The 23,535-nt window shown below is 43.7% G+C and overlaps 1 long non-coding RNA gene across 1 annotated transcript; it reads right to left on the minus strand.

Annotated features, from left to right (window-relative positions):
- Window positions 1–2,291: 2,291 nt before the first annotated feature.
- On the minus strand, window positions 2,292–23,247 carry LOC147999369 (uncharacterized). Its single transcript, XR_015643590.1, has 3 exons — window positions 23,151–23,247; window positions 6,327–6,903; window positions 2,292–6,075 (listed from the first exon to the last, which is right to left on the minus strand). It is a non-coding gene; the product is annotated as an uncharacterized LOC147999369 (long non-coding RNA).
- Window positions 23,248–23,535: the final 288 nt, after the last annotated feature.

The raw sequence follows: 23,535 nt of genomic DNA on the forward strand, positions 1-23,535 counted from the left end.
CAAACATCTAAGGAATAATACAAGTGGGAGAGAAACTCTTCCCAAGGGATGAGCCCCCTGGTTGGTTATCCAATACCAAGTGGCCATTCCCAAACCCAAATGCATGCAGGTAACATAGAAACCAAGGAACTCAAATTTATATATTTAGGCACATATATTTCAATGGTATCAAGGGGAATCAAGGAGTTAGATCACATAAGGGAATTGGATGGGAGAAAGGGAAGAGAGAAAATGATACCATTTTAATTAATTTTTTTAAAAAGAGCCTTCACCACACATGGAATAAATGACTTGGCCCCTTGACCTTGTTTGACCTCTAAAACTAGGGCAAATTATTATCTGTTGTTTAAGCCACTAAGTCAATGCTATGTTGCTACAATAGTCCTTCAAGACTTGGCATCAGCAGAAGTTAATCTTCCTTCTTTCCCCCAAAGAGCTCAGATAGGCTAAAACCAAGTCTCCTGGAACTTGGTGCCTAACTTCTAAGTCTTAAATTCCTGATTTCATGCACCAGACATGGAAGGTGCAAATTCCCTTCCTTTCCTATATGAGGTCATTGTTAGTGTAGTCACTTTACATTTCCCCCTTTCCAGGTACAATGTAGGATTCACTATCCTCAGTGGAATCGGATTGCATAATTGACACTTCATCCAATGACATATGCAAGATCTCTTCCAAGGAATGTTGGTTGAACCATATGGAATAGGCTGTGTCCTTTCTTCTTCTCTTGTCTTCTGCTTCAAGAGCCAGCAGCTGATTGAGAGGAAAGCATCTGACACAGAAGCTGTCACTAAATATACCATTCTCTGATCTTCTGTCTGTCATACAGTTGCTGACATTACAACACATGACTAGAGTTTGGAATTACTAGTATTTCCACATGACTTGAACTATCCTGACTTTTTTTCAAGAGGAATCTGTGAGCAGATCAAAGCCTGAAGACAAATTTGCTCAGTAGAATGTCCTCTTTTATTCATTTATCTTTCACATTCATTTCTTTATTTGGTGGCAGGATCTTCCATGTGTTATAGTACATATGTGAAGGTCATAGGATGTGATGGCTTGAGTGAAATGTCTCCATTATCTTAGCATCTGAATGCTTGGCCCCTAGTGGGTGGCATCATTTGGGGAGGCTTAGAAGGTGCAACTTTGCTGGAGGAGGAGGTAGGTTGGCAGGGGCCTTGGAGGTTTCAAAGACCACATGCCGTTCCCAGCTTGCTCTGCTTCCTACTTGCATGTAATGTGTGAACTCTCAGTTTGATGCTCCAGCTGCTATTCCTGCCTTCTGCTGCACTCCCCAACCAGGATGGTGATGGATGCCTCTGACTAGAACCATCAGCCCTAATAAACCTTTTCTTCTATAGGCTACCTTAGTTGTGTTCTATCACAGCAACAGAAACCCTAAGACAGAGTACACCTGGTGGGAGCTGGTTATTCTCTTCTATCAGTGTTTATAGGGATCTAACTCTGGTCATCAGGCTTGGCAGCAAGTACCCTTAGTCTCCGAGCTCGCCCTTAGTAGAGATTGCTTGATGAACTCAAGAGACACCTAGGACTGGTGAGCACACATCCTGGGTGTGTCTGTGAAAGTGCTTTTGAAAATAAGCAGGTCCTAGAGTCCGTTCCCAATGAATCCTTTAATTTGTTGATGGGTTTAGGATTTTAATAGACTATTTGGAGGTGGTATGACTGTAGGATATGGGACAGATGGGAGGAAGTGGGTCACTGGGAGTGTCCTAGGGCTATCTCGTGGCCCGAGTCCCTCCTGTTCCTGCTCTGCTACCTGCTTACCATGAAGCAAGCTTCCCTGCCACGCACTGCTTGCCACGGAGGATAGAAACCCCTCAAACCATGATGAAATTGATTTTTCCTCCCTATTTCTGTCAGGTATTTGGTCATATTAACAGACACATGTCACCACTCTGGGCCATTGTGGCTTAAGATTAGCCAATTGAAACTCTCTCCCTCCATCGAATTCATTGTCAATAGTTTTGATATCAGACTTCAAGGTAATTAGACTGTTGAATCTCAATAGCAGTCAATGCCCCAGATCCCCCATTAGTAAGTCTTCCCTGACCTCCATTAAGGATAACATTCGCTTCATTAGACAACAGATCACTGCTGCTACAACTGATCACCTTATCTGTGGCTCTTAGACCAAAGCCCCTAAAGATGCTCTATTGTGTGCATTTTCAGGGGCTTCTAGCTTACGGGGTATTTAGGAGGGAATGGACCACCCTTGGTTATCTATAATTATTTCCTACATGTGAGGCTGGTCACTTCAGTGGGAATGAAGAAAGGCCACTAGGCACGCAGCTTGTTTTCTCTTGTCACCTTTCTGTCAAGTATCAACAGTCAGCGGACATTGATTTATTTCCTTCTGCACATAACACGGTTGCCTTTCTCACTGAGGCACAAAGACAAAGTTACTCTCCTGCTTGATGGAAAGTCCACAAGTGGGGCCTCAGGATTCTCAGAGGAGAGAAAGTATATTGGATATACAAATTATTTCATGTTGATGATATAGTGTCCTTCCTTATCTCCAAAACTTTAAAATCTCAAATGGTATTACTTTATCAATTAAATTTTTAAAAAATTATTTTATTTTCTGTACATTGGTATTTTGCCTGCATGCATATGGTAGTCAGATTTCCTGGAACAGGAGTGACAGACAGTTGTGAGCTGGTATGTGCTCACAGGTACGGTGCTCCGTGCTAGGGTGCTGGGAATTGAACCTAGATCCTCTGAAAGAACAGCCAGTGCTCTTAATTGTAGAGCCATGTCCCCAGACCCAATCAAAAAAAATTTTTTATATCATGTTGAGGAATATGAGGGAGATTTTGGACTTGAAGTTCAGATGCTAAAAGAAAAAGTTATTAAAGTGTGTAAATTGAGTGTCAAAAGATGTGGTAAAGTTAACATTTTCTAAGCCATTGGTATAAAAATTATCAATTATACTCAGAGTTGAATCTCTTCATTCTACTACTCTCCAGACCTAACAAAAATATTCTTCAAGTAGAATCTGAAACAAACTGGGTTTTCTCCCATGGTCTGAGATTTTGCTATGACACTTGTATTGGAATCTGTTCAATGACAGAACGGTCTTGGTCACATCTCTGTTCTAGCCAAACAATGCACAGACATGGCATTCCATGGCTAACCAGTGGGTCATCAGCTCATGTCAGTGTTGCCTCAGACTATGGCCAGGCTGTTCTCTTCTTGGGTGTAATCCCCACTCCCTGAGATACTAGGGAAGAGAAACGTGTCAAACAGCTTTGATTCCAAGGCTTGGTGTTATATCAGAGGAGGGTACAAGGTCCAGTAGCTATCAAAGACAGGCTTTACCCACAGTCTGGTAAAGGCGACAGTGGCATTGAAAGGGATGCTTAATCTGAGCTCTGGTTGATGACTAGGAAAGAACCCTTCAGGGATAAGGAACAGCAGGATGCCTTTCAGGGAAGAGCAAATAGGTCTGGGAACGGAGTGTTCCTATGCTGCCTTCAGGCTGGCCTTCATTGTTTTGTTTTCTTTTCCCAGCACACAGCTCCATATACTAATATACACACACTCAGAACTGCACATACCCAAACTTGACAGGCTTGATCTTAAATGTATTTCATGTGCCTGAAGTCCATTTCGAATGAACTTAAATATGTACTTACAGAAATCCAGAGTGTGACCTCCTTGGTGTCTTTGTTTTGGGACCTGCATTCTGTGCATTTACTCAAAGTAGACCATAATGTTCATCCAGAAAAATACTGGAAAAGAGATCTTTACAAATAGAATATAATGTAGTTCTCCAAATATAGATTAATCTAACAACAACAGCAGCTACCCACCCCAGAACTTCCCAGCACTGGAAAGCCGGACAGAACCCGATCCCACCATTCTCTGATGGGAGCAGTGACCCCAGAAACTACCCAGTTCAGCTGTAACCTTTCCAGGGAATGAATGATTAGGGGTTAGTTTCGATGACGGCCTTATGGATTTTTTTTTTCTTGTACAAAAGCAGCCCTGTGAAGGGTTAGAATCGAAAGTGTCCCTGTGATTGCTCATACTGTCAACTTGTCATGGTTTAGAATCGTCATGGAAAGGAATCTCTGAGCATAACTGAGGGAGTTTCTAGATTATGTTCATATTGATGGGAAGACCCCCTGTATGCGTGGGACCCTAGGCTGGGGTCCCACACTAAGTGAAAAGGATAAGGTATGTTGAACACCAGAATTCATAACTCTCTGCTCCTGACTGCAGAGATAACGTGAGGAGCTGCCTCATAACCAGCCACTGTGCCTTCCCTGTCACTACGGATGGTCTCTCCTCAAACCTTAGGCTGAAATAAACTTGGGTGGCTTCTTGTAGAGTATTGTGACACAGTACCAAGGGACACAGTCAGTGGTATGTACCTTAATGTCACAACAGATTGAGAATTCCTGCCCCTCGGTTGTGAGTTTGTTTTTTTTTTTTTGAAAAGCAACCAAGTAGGGTTCAGTACCTCTGACTAAACCATCATGGTTTGTTGTTCCTTTAAAAATAGGCCTCAAGGAATGCCTTAGGTTAGGAGAAGATCTGTAACAGAAACTGGACATGAGTCAGCTGCAGAGGGCCATTTCAGGGTGATCTGAGGGTAATGCCCATAGTGCACAATGGCTAACGGGATCAAGATACACGCTTTGATTATTTCACAGTTTGGTCCAAATTCATTCCTTCTTGTTATAAAAGATATTTTTATTTACGTGTATTTGATGTGCCTGCGTGTGTGTCCATGTGCGCGTGCGTCCACAGAGGCTAGAAGAGGGCACCAAATCTCCCAGAGCTGAGGTTACAGGCAGTCGTGAAGTACCCGAGGTGGATGCTGGGATCCTAACTCTGAGCTTCAGCAAGAGCAGCGAGGACTAGCAAAACGAACCCTTTCCCCAGCACCGCCTCACCCTGAACTGATTTCTAACAAGTTCATAAAGGGTATCCCTGCACCTTAAGCAACGTCTTCCAGAGATACTGGTCATCTTAAAAGAGTGAATCCCCTTTTCCCCTTTGTGTGTATTTTCAAATGAGAGGCCGGGAAGCAGGCCGGATCCCATCTGGATGCCAGCATGGGAAATACAGCACAACTGGTATCCAGGAGCCAGTTGGCTCCAGCGGAGGATGCTCGGAAAGAGAACAGACTTCATTTTCTTCAGGCTGCTAGTCCCATGAAGTTCAACTTCCCTCAGAGCCCAGCAGCCAGCATGTGCTCACGTGATGGTGATTTATTTCAAATCTGTTTTTTATTAATAGCTTCTCATTTTCTTGCCGTTGCCCTGAATGTTAATGTGAGCGAGAGCAGAGGAGCTGCTTGACTGGGCCCCTCACAAAGAAGCTGACTTCATGCCCCGAGCGGGTGGGGATGGGATGGGGTGGTGGTGGGGTTGGGGGCGGGGCGGTGTGTGTGCAAAGGAGCTGGCTTGACAGGGCCTCCTCACAGCCCCTCACATGCATGTGCATACAGGCAAAGGGCAGGCCCACGCATGTCTGGGTCCACAGGCAAAAGGCAGCTCCACACGTTCGCATGTCCATGGGCTTCAGAGAAATTTAAGACTCTGCACTTTAAAATGCCTTTGGCATTGCCCTCAGAAGAAGAAATGTGCTCCTGCAGGCTGTTCCAGGACCGTCCCTGCTCCTTTTTTTCTGTCTTTTAAAACTCAAATTCATCTTTCTTACGTTTTGTCAACCCCCCTCCCTTTTCTCCTGTTCATTCCTTTTGGGGCTATTTTCCATTTCCATAAGTCAATTCCTTTAAAATGAGTTTCGAAGTTTTGTGCATTTTAAGCAGCAAATTTGGAAAAAGAACAGGATCCGTCACTTTGTGGGTAAGAATATTATTTTCACAAGTACTCGCAAAATATTTGGGAGGACAAAGCTTCGAGTTGCTAGGTCTCTTTAACAGAGCTTCGGGGCTTGAGTTTTCCGTATTGAAATCTTGTTATTTGTTGATTGTTTCCTGCTAGCCCAGCTCCTGGTAAGAGTTCACCAAAGCCGGCAGATTAACTGTGAGATGCTCGCGATCCCCACTTAGCTTGTTTATTTGGGAAGTTGCAGCTGGAAAGGAACATATTACACAGATCAGGTGTTACTGTGAGAGAACATGACGCTGCCTTTAGATAGCCCCAGCCCAGATTTCAGTCACACAGAAGGAGTGTTTATTTGGGCTGGGACCGCAACCTCTTTCTCCTGATCTCCGTGAGACCTAGGTCTACACTGAGGTCCTCCCTCCCACGCACGCACGCACGCACGCACGCACGCACGCACGCACGCACGCACGCACGCACGCACGCACGCACACGCATTACCTCAGCTCCGTCAGCTGCTAGTTGTCTGTCCTCAGCAGAGGTGGGGGGCAGAGATGAGGTCTCATATTCTTCACATGTGGCTTTAGAAGGAACTAAATGGGCTTGGCTCTGGTGGAGTTAATCTGCTTCCTAGATTAACACTCATTAGAGCTTGTTCTAATAGAGTCCCTGCTATTAGAATGAGGTCACACGAGGCAGGGGTGATGAACGACAGGCGGGAAAGAGTCAGGCTGAGGTTAGAAATTGTTCAGGCTCAGACAAAAAGCTTATAGCAAAAGATAATTGCCAGCGAATCCACAGCAAGGCTGACCCTTGACTGAGATGAGGGGAGTTTTGTTTTCAGAATCATTTTTTTTTTTAAAAACAAAAAGATCGTGACAAAATGCAGCTATTATAAAAATTTCCATCTGAACCATTTTAAAGTTTGCACTTTTACAATTAAATACGTTCTCGTCAATGTGCCTCTCGCTTCCTGTCCCCGTCCTCTAGCTTCAGGCAGCCATGTTTCTATGTCCTCTCTTCTCAGCACCATTGAAAGTGTCTGTGCTGTTGGAGCTTTTCTAGAAGCTTCTGGAACCTGTTGGAGAAATAAAAGAAATCTCTAAGCTCCAGAGAATCCAAAGAAAGACTGAATCACCAGCCACAAGAAAGGCTGTGATGGATGTCCTTGAGGAGACCAGGCCTCAAATGCCATCATACTTCTGTCCTACTCCATGTTCTTGCCTCCTTTTACATGCTTACTTTACTTCTTCTGCAGAAAGGCTTCCTCGGTGAGGTAGAAAACATGGCTACCAGCAGCCCTACATAAGCTTCATCTGCCAGCAAAGAACTAATGTTCAAGATCTGTGTTATAAATTCCTAGGGAGGCTCTGCTTTTGAGTCAAGTGTCAGAAGCCTTTTCTGATAGTGAGGAAACTGTCATTGGACTAGCCTAAGTCTGTTCTGGCCAAGCAACTGAGCCTGTACAATCCTGTCAGAGTCCATGGAAACCATATGGGTGTTGGGACCGCTGAACGTGCTCCCAGCAGAAAGGGTTAGTGGGGCTGGACAGACGTCAACACCAGACAATGTGCAATCGTGTTCTCTGCTTCCTCTTCTTCCACCAGATGTCCATGAATTTCAGACACAGCTTGGCTCCTACCCTGTCCTCAGTTCAGCCTTCTGCAGGACATCTACCCTCTGTAGAACTTTTCTTTTTTTAAAAAAATCTTAATTCTTCATTTTTTTTAAGACAGGGTTTTTTGGTGTAGCCCTAGCTATCCTAGACCTCCCTCTGGAGACATAGCTGGCCTTCAATTCAAGGATTTTCCTTTCTCTGCCTCCTTAGTGCTGGGATTTAATATGTCCTCCCCTATACCCAACTTCCTTCTCCCCTCCCCCTTTTTTAAAAAACTATTTTCTGGCTTTGGGATGGCTCAGAGGTTAAGAGCATTTCCTGCCGAGGACGGGAAGTCAGTTCCCAGTACAGTCATAGTGGCTTACAACCATCTGTAATCCAGTTCTAGAGGATCCGATGTCCTCTTCTGGCCTTCAGACATGTACACACGTATGTAGGCAAAACACTCACATACATAAAAAAACGGACATCAAATTCAACTCTATCCTTTTCTGAGGTGCTAGAGATCAAGCCAGGCTTTTGTGCATGCAGTAAAAGGGCTCCACTACTGAGTCAGATCTTTGTCTCTTCCTCTCTTGCTAATAACAGGATGTAGTTAGGTACATCCTAACTTGTCCTATCTTTGTCACTGCAAGGCAACCGGCACCTGCTCACCTGTTCCCTGTTACTATGCCACAATATGATTTTATTTTGTGACATTCTTATGCCTTACAGAAGAGTCGAAGATCAAAATTTCCCCAGGACCCATTGCTCCAAACTGTGCCATCACTTGGGAATTTGTGGCTTCTTGTCCCCTTGGAGAAGCACTTCTAGGCTGGTGCAGCTCTCAGCTGCTGGCAAGGAGACAGAGCGAGGTCTGCCCCTTGCTCTCTTATTACCCTAATTCCCTGTTTTCTGACATTTAGCCAGGCTGGCTCCGTCTGCGGTTTTATATTGCCCAGATTAGCCTTGTCTTTAAAGAACCGTCTTGGCATTTGGGCTGAGCAGATTTACACAGGCAAACGCTTCCTCTCCAAAGCACATTAGTCAAGGAGCACAATTCAGCTGGGTGCTGGGCCATCCCCACCGAAGGCTGGGCAGGACGGGGGCACCGACAGAGCATTCCCTCTGAGTCTCCAGAGGAACAGCGCTCACCTGCTTCTAGAGGAAACTCAAAGGCCACCACAGTGGCCATGTACGGCCACTTGTACTAAAACCACCCAGCTCAGCGGACAGCATTTTAAAGGCCATTCCTCTCATTGAGTTGCCGAAGTCATTGCAAAGTATGCTACATGCTCTGAGGGTGGCGAGTACTGTCCACAAGAGTGACATGGTCAGAAGGCTTCAGAAACACTGTGGAATTTCTAATTGCAGATGTCGTGTCAGGCTTCCCTACCTAAGTGGTGAGATAGAATTTATGTGAAGAGATATGACAGAACTTATATCAGGGAGCTTTAAATCGGGACTAGGGAAGGAAGAACCATTTATGGTTCACCAGTTACCCATGCATGGTGACAAACATTGTGCTCAGAGAAGCTTAAGCTGTGTGCTCCACCCCAGAAGCCCACAGTCCACCACAGAGAGCCACTAGCGGACAGCAGCCATATCTGCCCAAAGCCCATTTCTCTTATGCTACCAATAGACCCTTGACTTCCTTTGGGAAGCATCTTTACCCCATCCTCAGATCGTGTCTTTTATGTATTGACCCTTCTCATAGGCCACAGCTGATCACATGCCTGACAGCTGACCAATGAGACTTTCCCACCCTTCCGATTGGCTCATAAATTGACCCACGACCCAAGGCTAACTAATGCAATTAATTTTCAGGACTCAAACTTGAACTCTTAGGTAAGAATCTTGTCTTTAGCTGGAGAACTTAATCCCTCTGAGTAACAGGGCCAAAAGCAGAAAGGGTTGCTATTAGGACAAAAGCACACCTGGTCCCCTGCCACCTGGTTGTGGGAGGGCAACTTGATCACTATTGTGTTGCATGGGTCACACGTCGACCAAGTTCTACTCCTCTACCCTCAGAGTGGCCCCTGTTATATAGCCCGGAGCATACATGCTTGGCTTCCCTACGTCAACCTTACACCAACGCCATGTGTATAATCTGTAAGGATGGTGTATGTCAAAGCTCTTGGGCTTGCAAGCAATAGAAAGTTCAAATTAGCTTGCCCTGAAGGAAAAGAGTTTAGCCCATTAAATATTAAGGGAAACAATGCCCTCATGAATGATTGGAACAGAGACAGGATCTTAATCCCCAAGTACTACAAAAGATTGAAAAAAAAAAAAAGCCAAAACAACTTCACTTCTCTTTATGACCACAAATAATGCCCCAGGGTCTTGAGTATCCTAGGCAAGTCCTCTACTACTGAGCTCCATTTACACTTTAAAAGTCTTTAGATTGAGACAGGGTCTCACTGAGCCATCAAAGCTGGCTTCGAACTCTCTCCATAACCCAGTGACTGTCCGAGTGGACACAGCTTCTTGAATAGCTAGGATTACAAACCATTGACATCAACGCCCAAAGCATTGTGCTGACCATTGCGTCATTCTCTGCCTCATTTGAGCGTGGGTTTCCTTCCCTGACTCAGGAAAGCAACATGGCTGAAACTGGGTCTCATTTAACAGAAGCCACATCCACTCCCGACCCCCAGCTCCAACTTGAAAGTGCCTCACAGAGAAAGATCTCTTTTCAGAGAGTTGTGAAGGATCAGAGACTTGAGACAACAAGACAGCATTCTGTTTTCAAGAAAGAACCAAGGGGTGGGGCGGGGGACTGGTTCCGCAGCTCAGAACCCCTTTAAAAAAAACAAACAAAACAAACAAACAAAAAAAGCCTGAGGGAGTTTTGATATGAATAATTCAGAAAAACACGAACCTCAGGATGGATTATCTACAGCGTCCGTGGGAAATGTTTTGACTAAGATGACCCAGAATGCCGCCTTCAAAATTTCCTTTCTCTGGGTAAGAATTATCAATGCAGCCCACACTCCCATGACCTACCCAAGGGAAAATTGCTTTAGAAACACAAAGATGTGGTTTCCTACTGGGAAACAGAGGCTCTGTGAGCACAAAGTTCCTTCTGTTTCTAAACTTTAAAAGGGAAACAAACAAACAAACAAAAAAAACCCCCCAAAAACCCAAAAACCAAACTAAACCAAACAAACAAACAAACAAAAACGGAAACAAAATGTTGAATCAGAGGGACCTGGTCCAGGCTCTCTCATGCCTTGTTTTCCTTGTTTTTTTCTTTGCTTGTTTTCTGCTATGGGCCCAGAAGGCCTCCAATTATGTATTCTTCTGCCTCTGTCTTTTGAATACTGGGATTTCAGGTATGAGCCATCTATATCTGATACTAATTTTGAAAAATAGGAAATGCCCCAGTTGATATTTTAAAGGCACCCCTAGCTCTGACTTAAACAACTTTCTATGCGAACTCTGCACTGACGCCAGGCTAATGCAAACAACAACAACAAAACAAGTCAAAACAACAACATAAACAAGTCAAAACAACAACACAACAAACAAGTCAAAACAACAACAACAACACAAACAAGTCAAAACAACAACACAACAAACAAGTCAAAGCAACAACAACACAACAAACAAGTCAAAACAACAACAACAACAACAAGACATTGAGCAAACTCCTACTTGGCTATGGTTCCTTACAATCGGCTTGTGACCAAGACTGTACCCTGTGATGCTAAACCATTCTTATCTCTAACTCCTCCACTGGGCTTCAAGCCTTCAAGGTTTCATGGTTTGTTTTGGTTTTGTTTTTGCTTTTGTTTGTTTGTTTGTCCCCATCTCTCCTGCTTTTAACTTACCCTAAATATCATCTGCTGTTGAAAGCTTGGTTCTGCATTCACCTTTCTTAGCACTACCTACCACCATATAGAACATTCTAGTCATTTACCTTTTTGCTCTCTGGTTTATTGCCACCCTTCCTCTGTTCTGTTGTATGCACAGAGAGCCAACCCAGGGAAAAGTCCTCTCCCAGCCTTCCTTGTTAACCAGGCTCCAGGCAGGTGCATTCAATGGAAGATAAAGCCAGAGGACATCTCCAAGGAGTGGTCCTCTGGCGGTGGCTGCCTCATCCACAGACCCTCATTCACTCCTGTCTTTGCTATTACTAACTTCTCTGATGCTTTACAAAGTCTGTTTGGCTTCCTAGCTCTTCCGATGAGACCTCATATTAACTGCAAACCATTCAGCTGTCTGATATGAAGTCATTTTTCCTGACTGGAGCATATCTGGAAACAGGACTACGTGTCTAAAAGCGTCATCAGGGCTGGAGTGCTTGTTGTTCTCTCAGTAGACCTGAGTTTGGTCCTTAGCACCCACAGTCAGTTTATAACTGCTGGGAGCTCCAGGGCATATGAAATCTTCTTATGAACTCTGTAGGTGTCTGCAAACACGCATGCTTGCATGCACACACATAAGTAATAATGAAATATCTCTTTAAAAACGTAATTACTTTATCCTTTGTTCTATAAATGACATCATCTACATGTACTTGTTTCAGTGGCATTGCTTAACTTTTAAAAGGAGACATGGTTCGTACTATTTCCAATTGTATGAAATAGTAAACCATGGGATTAGCTGCCTTCTTATTCCAGTATCGCTTTTTTAGAGTTGATAAAGGCATTGTAAACCTTTCCAAGGCTATGTTGGTACTTCTGTTGGTACATGTTTGTCCCGATGGGAGAGTACCATGCATAGAGCTCTGAGACTTTTTATTATTCTTTTAACAATATGTTTTGGACAGCTTTCCTTAACTGTGTGTGTGTGTGTGTGTGTGTGTGTGTGTGTGTGTGTGTGTGTGTATATATATATATATATATATATATATATATATATATATATATATAAAGAAATTTAGCCCCTCTCACTGGCTACCTGGAGTCTCCTTGTAGGGAGTGCTAATTTAGATAATGGTCCAGATGGATAAATATTTATGGTGCTTTGTGAAGTTTACAATTATAAGCCTATTCATTATACAAATTACTTCGTATATTGTAACAAGCTCGATAATTCTAAAAGAGTCTTTTAAGGCGAGGGCTAAGGAGATGACTCAGTTTGCAAAGCGCGTATGCTGTAAGCATGAATATCTGAGTTCCGGTCCCTAGCGTCCACATGAAAGCCCAGTGCTTGGAGAACAGGCAGAGCTCAGGGGTTCATTGGCCAGGCATTTAGCCAAATAGCCATCAGGTACAGCAAGAGACAGTATTTCTCTAAATAAGGTGGGAAGCAACAGAGGAAGACACCAAGTATGTGTGTGCATGTATAGTCTCTGTCTCTCTCTTTCTCTGTCTGACTGTCTGTCTGTCTGTCTGTCTGTCTGTCTCTCTCTCTCACACACACACACATACACAGTGTACATTTTTATGAATGAGATATGATCAAACTGGCTTCCACAGAGCCTGTCCTGTTTCGCATTGTCACCAAGATCATTTATAAGTATTTTTTTAACCCCTAGTTGTCATGGAAGTGTTATTGGAAGTTTTTGATTGCTGATCTGGGAGGTGGAAAATGCTGCCTCATTTCCAGCTGCTCAGCTGGGCTCTTCTCATCCCCGAGGCCGCACTCTCATTTTAGTATTCATGTGCACCGTCTTCATCCTTATTGCTTTTATCAAGGGCTTCTGTATTCCAGCCCATGAGCTGAGCTTTATGTGAATTTTCTCCAATTTTAACAACCTTACCAGGCGTATGTTTCTCTTCCTCTGCAGAGGGAAAAAGAGAAGCTTAGAGAAGCCCAAATTCAGTTATTTGCTTAAAGCCTCCGAGCTGGAATTCTACCACAAGAGCATATCCCTTGAGGTTCTGATCTTTCACACTACTGAATTACAGTTGGCCCAGGGAGGTTAATCTTCTATTCTTCAATATGGCTGATTCTTCAGCCTCTTAAAGGTAAGGATAATGTCTTACATTGTTAGCCAAGGGAACAAATTCTCAGATATTAAATTGGACAAAATATTTTATTTTATTTTTATATTGTTTTATGTGTACGGGTATTTTGTCTATATGCATATATGCACACTACCTGTATGCCTGGTGCCTGAGGAAAGGGAGCTGAATATCCCAGAAATGGAATTAGAGGTGGTTGTGATATACTCTGGAGGGGCTGAGAATCAAACCTGGGTCCTCTGAGAGAATAAGTACTCTTAACCACTGAGCCATCTCCCTAGTCCCTAAACCAGCATTTCTTAATGGAATAGAATATTTCTCTCAAGATACTCCTACTTTTCCATAGCAGTTTGATAAGTTGTGGGATGTTTTGGAAGCTGTAGCTGCTACTTTCCTTCCCACAACATCACAAACGTAAGACTTGATACCAGGTAGGAATCAACAGTATTTTCTGGGGGAGCAGATGACGGAATGGATTCTAGACTGTAGAGTGGCCTCTCTACTCTGAAGACGACCAATGAACGAGAAGGCTGGAAGATACTCAGCCCTTATGTGGTCCCAAATATCTAACCCTGGATTTCCAAGGCCTGTCATTTATGGAAGCTATTTGATATCCTTGAGTAATCAAGCAGAAGCTGCACAAAGCCCTTGCTATACCAGTGACGGGCATGCAACAGGGTGAGGCAAACCACAATTCTTTCAATCCAGAGCTCTGTTTCTGATTAGGCACCCATGGAAAAACTGGGCAAGCACTTACCTCTCTGTCATGCTGATAAGATGAGCATTTCTAGAACCTGTGGCTCCACATAAACTGCCAAGAAACCACTGATTCATAGACCTACTTAAACTAAAATAAAAAATCTGTCGTCCTTTTCTGCCACAGTGAAAAATGTCAGTTGCCACCTTTTTTGAGTCTCTCCTGAAACTATATTCTTAGGGTGGGGGGAAAGCTTTCTTAGGTTGTTTGTACGGTATCCTCTCACAGGGCCGTTAGACTCCGAATAGAAATCTCATCACCCCAAGAAGGATGCCAGCAGAGTACAACAGTCTCATTGGTGACCACACGCAACTTGTTGCATCCACGTCTCTGGCCTCTCCACTTTTGTTTTTATCCTGTTTAACGCAAATGGTTCTACAGGCCCTGGGAAGGAAGACTTTCATACTGCTTGATTTGGGCTAAATAAAGAACAAGTTAATTTTTCACCACCATTTCTCTCTTCTCTTAAGTAAATTCCAGTGTAGGTAGGTGGCCATATCCAGTCTGTTGGGATTTTGCCAGAGGCCCTAGAGACATGAAGGTGTGATATGTTTCCCAGTATTAATATTTAATTGCTTAATGCATGAGAATCCATTAGAATCCATTTCTTCTTTGTATTATATATATGTATTATATGTATGTATTTGCCAACAAAAAATTCCTCTGTTCCTAAAAGAAACTGGTCCCCTCTTCACACATTTGACATCAGATGTGTCTGCAATGGTGGAAGAAGATTTCCATATCAACCAGTTCTTCAACCCTGCAGAACTGATTGTGTTTAAGTAAATTATGACACTAACCTGGAGTTAGCACAGACTGTTCCGGCTAAGGGCTCAATTGGGTGAGATGGATCCCACCCAGACTCCAATAGTTGGTCTGGGCCTCCTGCAATTCTGACTAGTCAGCTCTAAACCAGAGGTTCCCATCATCTTACTTGGGTTTGCTAATTTGATGGAATGGCTCCAAGAATACCAGAAGTCACTTAGGATACTACCCAGAAGTATCGTGGGACCAAAATACAGAGAGGCAGGTAGGGTTTGGAGCTTCTGTGGCTGCTCTGGATTCATTAAGTCTAATTGTGCAAGAGTTCACAGACTTCAGTCCTTAACATCACCTCTCCTTCCTAGAGATTGGGGTGCTCCTTCAAAGGCTGTCTAGGGGCCCTACCAATACATCTCATTAATATAAACTCAAATGTGAGCATTAGGGACTCTCTATGAAAAACAAAAGACATTATTAATCTTCAGGAAATTCCAAGGCCTTAGGAGGAGCTCCATAGCAAAAACAGAGGGTAAAGACCAAATGTGTTTATTATTCCTTATTCTCTTTGGTGCATTTGGCCCGGTGCTGTCTCTCTGGTTGCACATTCAAAGACTGTGCTGCCATATTTGTTTAACTCTTTCTCTGAGGGAACTATTTGAATCTTGCCCCGCTTTGCTATTATCAACAATATTCTTTGGTCTAAACCTCTTCAGGCGTCTTATTTTCAACTCTATTCTGGTAATCTGCTTTGATGAAGATGAAGAGGGAAAAAAAATGAACCGATGTGCTTTAGGACAGCATGAGATGTTCCGATTAGTCAGGGCCCCAAGGGACTCAGGATGCTTTTTAAAATCTCCTCCTTCCTTTGTTGATTCCTGTTGATTCACCTCTGTAGTTCTTGACAGTCTGGAATCAATTTTACAACCATATCATAAAAACTGGAGGCAACAAAATAAATTATGCTGAGCGGCTTCCTTTAAGTCAGAGATTTAATACCAGTAATAAACGCAGAGAATGTTCGCTAGCTGGGTGCAAAGTAAGACGACTGAGAAGAGGGGGGATCTTCAGAAATAAAAGGTAATGCTGACATTTAATCCAACAGAGTAAAACCCGTGCAAGATCAAAGGGACTTTGAAATCACAGCTCCATATGGCTGCTGTTACAGAAAATCTCCAAGGACTCTTATCACGTTCGTTAACAAATACTTGTAATAAAAAGTTATTATCATTTAAAGGAGGAGGGACATCTTTGATTGTGAAGATAGACACACAATTGCTGTGTCCACATCAAAGAACTGACGCGTGTCTCACAGCAGAGAGAGCATCATGTCAGTCTTTCTCCTCGAATGATGGAAGGGGAATGGTGATTTCTTGATAAAATGCTGGCAGGAAACCACTTTCAGCAAAACAAATGTCCTCTTAGGTCAGAGAAGCAGGTTCTGATGAGCGGAGCTTCTCTATGGTGGGGGCCATGAGCGACATGATTGACAGCCTAATTCTGGTTGAAGGAAAAATGAAACAATAACAGGCTTCAAACAAGAGAATCCCTACCAGGGGATCTAAAGTAAGATTTCATTTCCAAAATATGACATTTCTTTTATGGGGATTCTGCCTTTGAGATGCAACTCAAGTTAACAGAAAAATGAAGATATGGCTCTACAGAAAACAACCTCCACCCTTATGTTCTGAGGCAAAATTCAATAAGACTATCCCTTTGCATCAGAAATCTCCATGATCTCACCACTGAAGCTGTAGCACATGGAACAGGTGAGAGGAATCGTCTGAAAATACCTGCCAGTTATGTTGTCCAATGCCTTGTGCCTGGTACCTTTGTTGGGAAAGTTTTTTCTGCTTTGTGAAATCATATCATCTTCTTTTTAATGAATAAAGACTTCCTTTTTCTTCCCTAGGAGCCAGTATCTACTTATTGGCTAGAAGTCCCATGGTGTTGATACCCCTTTGAATTGTGTACTATTTTTCATAAAGTGCTATAGTTTGAATCTGCAATGGCCCTTAGAGGCTCGTTCTCCTACTTGGCATTGTTCTCAGCTGGTATCATAGGGGAATTGATCTGATGGTGAGGCCTCATTCATTGATGATTCTTAGATGCATGGCCTGTTTGGAGATGACGGCATTCTTAGTAAGAGTTACAACCTAGTTGGAGAAGGTAGGTCTTGGGGGGAGGTGCCTTGAAAGGACATATTTTGTCATCCTGGAATACTTCCTCTTTCTCTGCTTCCAAAAAATCAACAGCCTTACCAAATAATCCCTGCAATGATGGTTGGTTTTGATGTGGTCCTAAAGTGACGGAGACAAGTGGTCATGCATTAAAATCCCCTAAAAGCACAAGCCAGAAAAAACACTTCCCTCCTGTGATTGGTTACTTCTGAGAGGTTGGTTATAGGATTGGAGCTAACTCCCTTCCAGTCCTCAAGTAGCTCTATCCTTCTCCCTCCCCACAGTGCCTCAGCTGCAAAGGGCCTGGGTAGACTGAAGGCTTTTTCTTGTAGTCGCCATATTGTAGCAACAAAATCTCCAAATATGCAGGGACAATCCTTTGTCCTCTGTCTACCCCTAGTCTTGGAAAATCTCAGTTCTGGAGTCCAAAGGCTTTAGGTTTAGTCTCAAATGTCAAGTGACTAGTTCCTTCAACAGGCCACCACTGTTCTGTCTGGAAGCAGAAATAATGAATACCAAGTATCACTATTTTGTGGATGTTATCTCATTGATTCTTATAAATGCCTTTTATGTTCCTTTTACAGGTGAGAAAAGAAAGGTTCTACATTGCAATTTGTTGAGCTCATACAAACTCAAGCTCGGTATTTCTATGGTTTTCATTAATTACAAAGGAGGTAGTTGCTTTTATTGAGGTTCTATGTGATAGAATCCATGATCAGGACTTAATGCATCGTTTTCTTCCCAAAACTCATTAAGAACATAGTACCATTGGTTCCATTTTACGCACAAGAATATGTTTGAAGGTCTAGATGCTCAGCTGGGCAAACATCAAACAGGACCAGTTGGGAATGCTGGGCTATGCTCTTTTTCCAACAAGGAGGAGGGACTATGTGTTCCACTGTTCTCCAAGTCTCCTGAGGACATGGTACTCTATAGCAGATTAATTCCCCAGTGAATACAAGTCTAACTTTCAGTGACACTTGCTTAAAGTGGTGTCACTTTGGCAGAGATGTGGTGAGCACAGATGGTAAACTACCACCTAGGAACACAGGGCACATGTGACATATGTCCTGAGAACACAACCTGACAGACATGAACATTTTTCTGACATGGGGACACATCAGAAAATGCAGGCTGAGCTGCTGCTTTGGATCAAGCTCTGTGGCTCAATCTTTATGAATGCAACTCCCTGTTGTGCATTTTGTGTAGAGCTTGTATTATGTTAATTGGGTCCTGAAAATTGCATGAGAATCTGCATGAAAGATGCCGAGGTCCCCTCCCGCAGTAGGTTTTTATGGGTAAATAAAGTTGCGGTCGGCCAACCTCTGGGCAGGGAGACAGAGGAGGGACAGAGGATTTCTAGGCAAAGGACAGAGGGAGGAGGAAGAAGATTTGGCGGCCATATTGAGAAAGGAGAGGTACGGAAGAGAGAGTGTAGCAATCATGTAAGAGCCTGGGAAGGGCAGCCCCAGGGTCCCCCTCCCTGACTGGGTCTAGGGTAGCAAAGATGGAATATAGATTTTTGTAAGTAATAACACAATATCAGAAGGGAGGTGTTAGCCATGTGGAGATTTGGGAGTGGCCCAACCATTGAGCTGTTTGAAGCATATTAAAATATAAGGCTCTCTCTCTCTCTCTCTCTCTCTCTCTCTCTCTCTCTCTCTCTCTCTCTCTGTGTGTGTGTGTGTGTGTGTGTGTGTGTGAGAGAGAGAGAGAGAGAGAGAGAGAGAGAGAGAGAGAGAGAGATGTATATTTGGAAACACAGAACAATAGGGCAGGTAGTGAGGAACACACACTGAGTTTTTGTCTCTCAAGGGCAAAATTTCAAAGTGGAGTTTGAGGATTACTCTTAAGACCTGTAAAAAATGGAGACGCCAATGATTAAGATTGGAATCAAACAAGGATTGGGAAGAAAAACTAGCTCAAAACCTAGATGTGAGACCTGAAACACTGAAAACGCTAGAAGAAGCTGTAGGCAGTGCCTACAGGATATAGGTGTAGGAGAGGACTTTCTGAATAGACTCCATTTGCCTAGGACTTACGACCAACAATTTACAAGTGGAGCCTCCTAAAACTAAAAAAGCTTCTGCACAGTTAAAGAGATAAGAGAAAGACCACAGAATAGGAAAAAGTATCTGCTAGTTACACATCTGACAGAGGATTAGTATTCAGAATATACAAAGAATGAAAACACAAAGAAACAAAATACCACAAATCATTAAAAGCAAACAAAAACAATAAAACAGGTTATGGATCTGAATAGAGAGTTCTCAGAAGAAGAAATAAAAGTGGCTAAAAAGTAACAAAAAATGTTCACTGTTCCCCAATTTAGGGGACATTCAATAGAATCAGAATAACTTTGAGATTTCATCTTACTTCAGTTAGATTGGCAAAGAACAACAAGACGATCCGCACAGAGCACTGGAGAGGAGGGGAGGGAAGGGAACAGTCATTCACTGTTGATGGGAATGCAAACTGGTGCTGCCACTCTGGAAATCATTCTCAGAAGGCTCAACGTAAAACTACCACATTCTGCACCACTCCTTGGCACATGCCTAAAGGGCTTGGTAGTCTACTCCTGGGGTTGTTTCTTCAGCCACGTTCGCAAGTCCCTCTTCACAATAGCTATGACTCGGAAACAACCTAAACACCCTTCAACTGATGGATGGACAATGGAAGTGTGGTATATGTACACACCATGGGATACTATTCTGCTGTAAACAAAATTAAAACCGTGAAGCAGAACTAGAAAAGCTTATACTGAGTTTTGTAACTCAAACCCAGAAAGACAAACGTTTTACGTTCTCTCTCATCTGTGGTTCCCAACTCCAAATCTCTAGATGTGGAGCGAACTGCAGAACCAGTAAAGTAAGAAGAGACTGGGGGGGGGGGGCAGAGAGGAGAATAGCATCATACAAATGATATGAATGGGGCAGGGTAGTAAGGGGGACCTTAAATTAGGAAGGGGGAGAGGTCAACATAGAAGAGGAAGGGTAAAATGACAGTAAGTATATCTGAAAAAGCCATAAAATTATATTATTATTTATTTACATAAGACCGCACATGACACAAGTCCATGTATACTTATATATAGTTTAAATGAAATTTTCGCACCTGGGAAGACAGTGATTCTCATGAGTCATGGATTCGCTGACAAAACCCCAATCCCAAGATGACAAGCTCCCTTCAGAGTTGCTGGTTAGGGGAGTCGAAAAGTCTCCCCAAACGTTACAGGCTATAACTGTTGGCCCCTGGCTATCTCAGAGAAGTGGAAGATAGCTCCCTTTGCTGAAGGCACCATGCACTTTGGACACAGGATGCCAAGGTCCTGAGCTGAATCTGACCTTCAAAGCTTCCTCCCCAGGGACTAGCTTTCAGTTGCCTAGGTGACTGCACTGGCTTTTATTTGTTTGTTTTGTCATTTAATAGAAGCTGGAGCCATCTGGGAAGGAGGAACCTCAACTGAGGAAACGCTCTCACTGGACTGCTCTTTGGGTAAACGCCCTTCGGGTGGTCCTGAGTTGTATAAAAAAGCAGGCTGAGCAAGTCAGGGGGAGCGAGCCAGTAAGCAGTGTTCCTCCATGTTTCTGTTTCAGTTCTGGCCTCCAGGTTCCTGCCTTGCGCTCCTGCCCTGACTTCCTTTATTCTAAACTGAAGGTGAAATGAGCCCTACCTCCCATCCCCCAACGTTTCTCAGGATTGTGGTGTTCATCACAGCAGCAGAAACCAAACGGTGACCAAGTCCTGGAAGGAGCCAAAAGCTTGGGTGGGAAGCCCCCAGCTCTGCACCCCTCAAGCCACGTGCCTCTTTGTAGTACCCCCTCCCCCAGTTTCTTAGACATTTTAAACCTCTGTCATGGATAGACTTGGCATCTGGCTTATGCTGGCCATTTTAGGGCCATCCTTTTGCCTCAGTGGATCCTTCCGAAGCAGGAACTGTCTTCTAAGTGCTGGCTCCCACACTAATTACCCCGTTTTATTGAAATCTCTGGTCCTGGACTCCCTCTCCATTGATCCCTCACTTCTCTCCCCAGAGCCTGGAAGGGTTTATTCACAACCCTTCCCACACACCTGCCCTACACAAGCATCCACCTGGCCCAAGCTCCACTTGAATCTGACCACCTGCTCGTTCCATGGCGGGCATGTTTAAAATCACACAATATGTTTGCTGGGGATAGAACAGACGATCCTAAATCACCATGGTAAACTGAGTGCTGAACTGAAGAAATGACTTTGCTGTCACTGACCATGCGGCCTCAGGATCCTTCCCTCAGGAACGCTGCAGGGGGAGGAGCTCTGTATATTTTGCTTAGCAGGTGAAGGGAAATTCCTCCAGAGGGCTTGGATGGCTTGGTCGCAAACAATCTCTGCATCTACCTTAAACAGGGAAATTTAGCTAGAAGACAGTGAAAATCAAACTCCATCCTCAGGTTCCTTTATCTCCCCTGAAAGTCATTTGCTCTTCCTCAATGCTGCCTACACTTCCTGTTTCTGCTGGTACAAGAAAGGGGTGTGTGAGCTGCAGCTGCCTGGCTTCACACTCCTCTCACCTTCAGACATTCCCCATGTTCTTAAATGCCAGGTTCTCTCAGGTATTGTGCATCCTTGAATCCAAATTTGCAAATGTCCCTGTCTTAGCAGATGCTTTTTCCTCCCCCAACCCCCACCGTGTCCCAGGCCCCATGCTGCTCTGACTGCCCAGGAACTTTGCATAATCGATAACTTGTTCTTTTTCTTGTTCCCTTTCTCGTGGGTTGAAATAAACTCTACTTTCCCCCATTAGAAAATAAACTTTCAGCATCTCCTTTCTCTTCTTGAAATTCAGTGTTAAGTTGTTGGAGTTTTAAAATAGTTTCTTCGTCCTTGCACTCCCCTTTATGTGCAGAACATAAAGGACTTCCTTCTACCGTGAGATTAGGTTTTGAAAGGACTGAGATACAACTAGGTGGAAACCCTGTAAGGACGTGCCTGCCGTTCTTGTTATTTTCAGTTTTCTGGCATATGAGCTAGGGAATGCTGCCCCATGGTGTTGTTTGCATGTTCCTCCACAGCTTTCCCACCTCCTACTCATTTCTCAACCCACTCCAATCTGGCTTCCTCCCCTGAGGCTCTGCCTCTGACCCTCGAGTTGTTGGATGTAATGGCCGTGGTTCTGTTGCCAACCACTGGTTTCCTTGGCTTCCTCATCTCCGTATACCCTTTGCTTGTCTAACTGTTCCTTTCGAGTTCTAACTCCTTCTAGAGTTTTTCATCCTAAACCACAGTGGTGGTAAATCTCTGTTGCCCACTGGGTTGTTATTGAGATGCCCTTGGGAGAGTATTAAGGCACATTGCACCTATGGACATGTTCCTGGGGGGCTTTTCTGGAGAAACGCCTGCCCCTGAGAAGGTGGCACTGTCTCATGCTTGGCTGCCTATCGGGAACCCAGAGAGCCCCTATTAGTGCATTCTCTGTACTTGCTTCCGTGATAGGTGGAAACCCAGGAAACCGAGAGCTGAATAAACCATTAAATTCCTAAGCATCTTTATGACAGGTGTCCTGTCATAATGACAAGAAAAGTAGTTGAGCTCATTGTTCTTCAAAGATTTCCACAGCCTCTATTTGTTGCTGTCTTCCAGTCTGGACTCCCCCTGTTACATTCTGTGCATGCCTCAAACAACTTCAGACATTTCCAAAACTTAAGTCACTGGAATTCCAAAAAGCAGCCCAGACCTTTCTTCTGAATGTTAGACTTACATATGCAACAGCTTTCGCCACATCTCCAATTATTTATACCTTAAATATGCCTTTCATAGAGTGAGGTTAGTGTTAAGTGTGAGGTTTTCTACTTGAGCCACGCCTACTTCAAGCTCGATAGTCTTAAGAAATGGTACAGCCACCCACATCATCTCTCGTCAATAATTTATGACTCAGGTGTTATTCTTCCCAACTTTGGATTCAAACAATCACTGAGTCCTTTCTGATTCATTTTCTTAACTTTCCCTCAGATATAATCTCTCCGATCTGTTCCCCTCGACAGCACACTAATTTAGGTCATGATTATATCTTGTCCAAAATACTTCAAATATTCTCTGTATCAGCTGGGGACTAGCTTTAAGAAATAGACATCACCTTACCTTCCGCGTAAAGGGGTTTAATCCGAAGAAATAAGCTTGTGCAATTCTGAGAGACAGGAAGACTGAGTGAGGGCTAAGGTTCTTAATGATACCCCAAACAAAGCCACAGAAGAGGTCTGGCAGCCGAACTGAGAGCCTGCCAAAACGATGCTTTTAAAAGTCCAAGATCGATGCTGAAATCCTCCTTAGCCCTCATCAGTGTTTCCATTGCTTTAAAACTGCATTCGAAACTCCACTGCGCTGCCCTTCACATTGTGCTTACCATGTGCTCACCGTGAGCCCAGTCTGAGCCCAGTGATCTTTGCCGGTTATTTCATTTAATCCTCAGAATGACTCTGGGAGTTAGGTGTTTCGCAGATGAGTCAGCTGTGATTTGGAGATGTTA

Source organism: Rattus norvegicus, chromosome 19, assembly GCF_021556685.1.
Source record: "Rattus norvegicus strain SHRSP/BbbUtx chromosome 19, alternate assembly SHRSP_T2T, whole genome shotgun sequence".
In the NCBI taxonomy this organism is placed as follows: domain Eukaryota; kingdom Metazoa; phylum Chordata; class Mammalia; order Rodentia; family Muridae; genus Rattus; species Rattus norvegicus.